Source organism: Phocoena phocoena, chromosome 7 (assembly GCF_963924675.1).
Source record: "Phocoena phocoena chromosome 7, mPhoPho1.1, whole genome shotgun sequence".
NCBI classification, from domain to species: domain Eukaryota; kingdom Metazoa; phylum Chordata; class Mammalia; order Artiodactyla; family Phocoenidae; genus Phocoena; species Phocoena phocoena.
The window spans coordinates 10,276,830-10,281,473 of record NC_089225.1 but is presented as its reverse complement, the minus strand read 5'-3'; positions in this window follow the sequence as shown (position 1 = coordinate 10,281,473).

Sequence of the window (4,644 nt, the reverse complement as noted above, 5' to 3'; positions counted from 1 at the left end):
TTGATGAATGTGGGTCATGAGTAATTCAGCACTACCCTGGGGGCTTTGAGTCCTTCTTTATAAAATAAGGGCCTTGGCTAATATGATCTCCAGGCCCCCTTAAAGTTTTATAATCTCACTATCAATTACACTTAAGAAAAAACACATTTCAAGATAATAGCTAGGAGGTTACTCATAGTAATGTGGTGTGATTTAAAAAGCACTCAAATCACTCCAGTCTTCAAAGTGTGTTTATATATACACGTGCACAGACACGTACATACGCAAACATACACACACGCTCAGTGATTTTCAAGTGCCTGAAATTCTACCATGAAAGCCAATTGTGAATCTCAATTTTAATAGTTTTAATTGTGGCCTTCCTGGTATTGTCTAATCTCTGCAAAACTCAATTTTTCTTTCCTTTTTTTTCTTCATAAGGGGAATAAGTATTATCTACTTTATAACTTTATTATGGGATTTAAATGAGAAAACGTGTATAATGCTAGTTCTTCTAGCCTGAAATATAAGAACGCATGGGTGTCATCATCGGGTCTCAAAATCATTGGAATTTGAGGGTAAACAGTGTGATGAGTAATTATGCTATTTCCCCAAAGCCATTAGGAACTTGAAGTTATTTTTTAACTAGCTTTTCACGCACCTGTGTTGGCTAGATCATAGCCATGGGCTCACCCTCATGAAGAATGTAATCTATGCCAGCCTTTTTCAGTGCCTTTTAGATGACTTTATCACCACCTTACAAATGTGGGTTATTTGCTGACACTGAAAAGGCCACAGGCACGGCCCTACTGACCTGATGTTTTCTGGAAGCTCTTTTTTCTACACTGGACTTCCAACCTTGTTGACAGATGTCGGTCTGGGATGCAATTGATGACACTGTACACATCTGGAAAAAATAGGGGTTTCTTGTTTGTTTCTTCAGAATTAATTTTCTGGATTGAAAGTCAGCAACTCAGAGTGTTTTGACTTTCCAGAATTCAGAAGGCAGGAAGAATTTGAGGTGGGAATTTTACCTTCTTCTAGATGCAGAATATTGAATGTTTTACTGCATGTCTCAGTTCATAACTAATCAGCCTTTAATTTTTAGGCAAATATCTCAGAGCAGAGGTGCCATGGGCTGTCAGTTCTTAACAAGACGGAGCTAGTAAGATGGACATGTGTATTCACATTGGAAAGTACATAGGCTGTGAAGTTATGCTCCTTTGACTCCAGTTCTGTCATTCCCTCTCTGTATAACTACAGGCAAGGTGCATAACGGATCCCCTGCCGAAGCAGGGGAAGCGGGTTCGTGCCCCCATCTGGGAGGATCCCACATGCCGCGGAGTGGCTGGGCCCGTAAGCCATGGCCGCTGAGCCTGCACATCCGGAGCCTGTGCTCTGCAACGGGAGAGGCCACAACAGTGAGAGGCCCGAGTACCGCAAAAAAAATAAAAATAAAAAAATAGTGCTGCAATGAACATTGGGGTGCATGTATCTTTTTGAATTTGGGTTTGGGGTGCATGTATCTTTTCGAATTTTGGTTTTCTCTGGATATATGCCCAGGAGTGGGATTACTGGGCCGTATGGTAGTTCTATTTTTAGTTTTTTAAGGAAGCTCTATACTGTTCTCCAAAGTGGCTGCACCAATTTACATTCCCGCCAACAGTGCAGGAGGGTTCCCTTTTCTCCACACCCTCTCCAGCATTTATTGTTTGTAGACTTTTTGACAATGGTCATTCTGACCAGATATACACACTAGTGTATATAAATAGATCACTAATAAGGACCTACTGTACAGCACAGGGAATTATACTCAATAATCTACAATGGCCTATATGAGAAAATGATCTAAAAAAGAGTGGATATATGTATATGTATAAATGATTCGCTTTGCTATACACCTGAAAGTAACACAACATTGTAAATCAACTATATTCCCATAATTGCTTATAAAAAAATTAAAAACAAGTAAAACATACCTAGCATGGTGTCAGTATCACAGGTATGAGTTTCGTATTCTCACTGTTTTGCATCCACTGCTTTCTGGTGAAGGAAATATAACCACACATCAGAATATAATGTCTGTTGAGCTTCCCTGGTGGCACAGTGGTTGAGAGTCCGCCTGCCAATGCAGGGGACGCAGGTTCGTGTCCCGGTCTGGGAGGATCCCCATATGCTGTGGAGTGGCTGGGCCTGTGAAAAATGGCCGCTGAGCCTGCGCGTCCGAAGCCTGTGCTCCGCAACGGGAGAGGCCACAGCAGTGAGAGGCCCACGTACCGCAAAAAAAAAAGAATATAATGTCTGTCAAAATACCAGAATCCTCCCTGTAGTTCTGAAGGAAAAGGAACACTGTAGTATTTTTTTTTCTTTTTCCATCTTTCTTTTGAGGAAGAGAACATTTTTGTGTGGTTCAATTGCACTAATGGTGTGTGTAATGCTTTCGTGCTGTCATGCCATCTAACATCCAAGATCTTATCTGAAAAAAAAAAATCAGTTAAACAAGTGTCTTTATTGACCAGATCAGCCAAAACTGGAACAGGGAAAGTTGTTTTACTCCAGATGAACTGTCCCCTGGACACGTGCAGTGTTGCAGAAGTTCAGGAAGGTTTATTGTCTGTGGCGATTCTAGGAGTTGCCCTCTTTGTTAGACACACCATGGTGCTCAGGGGGAGGCTGGTGAGTCATTAATTCTCTGTGATGATTTGACCCAATTATTCTAATTAATGCCTTGTCTCTGCAGACCAGCTGGTGTCTGGAAGCAGAGGTTAAGTCACTGGGCATGAGGTCTGCAGTGGTGCAGAATCCTGGGCACTGGGACCTGCAGGATTCACGGACTCGGTGTCAGGAGGACCTCAGTCTGTTGCTGCTGGTCCTGGCTTGCCTGTGCTGCCGTAGCCCAGGTCAGTGTCCCTGGGGTCCTGTGCATCCTTTCCCACTGTGCCTCTTCCAACTTTTCTGGGAGATAAGCGTCCTGATAAGTGGTCCTCTTCCATCTTCCCAGCCTGCTATCCTGACAGCTCCAGGTCACATCTGTCGTGTGTCCTTTGTACTTCCTCTTATTCACCCGTCCCTGCCTGGATGGCTCCCAATGTCTGGCTGGTCTTCTAATGACTGTTGATAATAAAAAGATCCAAGCAGCGACTCAGGGGACGTGTTTTCTGGCCAGGGTGATCATGGGATCAGTCCAATTTATGCTGAGTTCACATGTGTTAACTGCAGCTCTTTGGCAAATCAAAACCCTAGCTCTAGCCCAAAGCCAGTCACTGCATAATTCTCTGACCTTATGAAGGTCTCTTGGCCTTCCTGAGTCTCAGTTTCCTCATCTATCCCAAACCCTGTGTAGGAACCCTCAAGTGTGTTATGAGAATTCAATGAGATACACAGGTATAGAGAACAGACCTATGGTTGCCAAAGGGAGGTGGGGGCGGGATGGATTGGGAGTTTGGGATTAGCAGATGCAAACTATCATATAGAGAATGGATAAATAACAAGGTCCTACTGTAGAGCACAGGGAACTCTATTCAATATCCTGTGATAAACCATAATAGAAAAGAATATGAAAAAGAATGTGTGTATATATATATATATGTGTGTGTGTGTGTGTGTGTGTGTATGTAACTGGATCACTTTGTTGTACAGCAAAAAGTAACACAACCTTGTAAATCAACTATGTTTCAAAAAATAAATTTTAAAAAAAGAATTCAATGAGATAATGTGTGTTTGAGAGATTTGAAATAGGGGAAAATAGCATTGGGTAGCATTGTCTCTGTGATGTGGATAGAGGTAACTCTCCTATAAACCACTTATTTTTTCTCTATTGATGAGAAGAATGAGAAGTAATTGAAATACAAATTAAAATGACTAAGTTCAACCTGTAGGTTCAGGTCAGTAGTTTATATTTTAGCATTAAGGTTCCCTTTTATTATTTTCCCTCTAGGACTTTCATGATTTAGACATCATGACAGCTTTCAAACATAAAATAACTTTATTTATCAAACACACCTGAACTTCTGGCTTAATGAAAAATCAGTGTGAACATGTTTAGTAACTCTTACTCCAGGAGAATGTAAAGGCAACTAGTTAACTTTTGTAATATTATTTAGTGACAAATTATTTCTTTGGGGTTATTGCTAAATACTGAGAGAAGAGGCTGAGGACCAAGAATCCCTCCCCACTCCCAAACAAACATATATTATAGTCTCTTCTCTCTTGTGTTTTCCAAGAGCCTCATATGAAGTCTAGCTCCCATATACTGTGTCCTACCCAAACTCAGAGTCAGCTGTTGGAGGGATCTATGCTTCAGGGAGATTCCACAATGCACCCAAGGTCAAAGAGTGAGCAAGGAAAGGAGCAGAGAGGTGAACCATCTACTCTTTCCTCTAATTCAGTCTCTAAACTCCAGTTCCTCCAGGAATCCAGGAATAGGATCAAAGATCTAAACCTTTTTAAATTGATGTGAGACAAGAGTTTTCTAAAAATTTAAGATGTGGTGAATGAGTATTGAAAATTTCCAAACACTTAATAGGCTGAAGTGTGCTTGAAACCAGAACAAAATGCAGGTAGGAGACAAGAAAACCATTGTCATCAAGGGATTGATTGACTATTAGAATGTTAGCAATAAAACCTGCTATCTGCAATTTTGCCAGACTCTTCCAAATTGGTTTA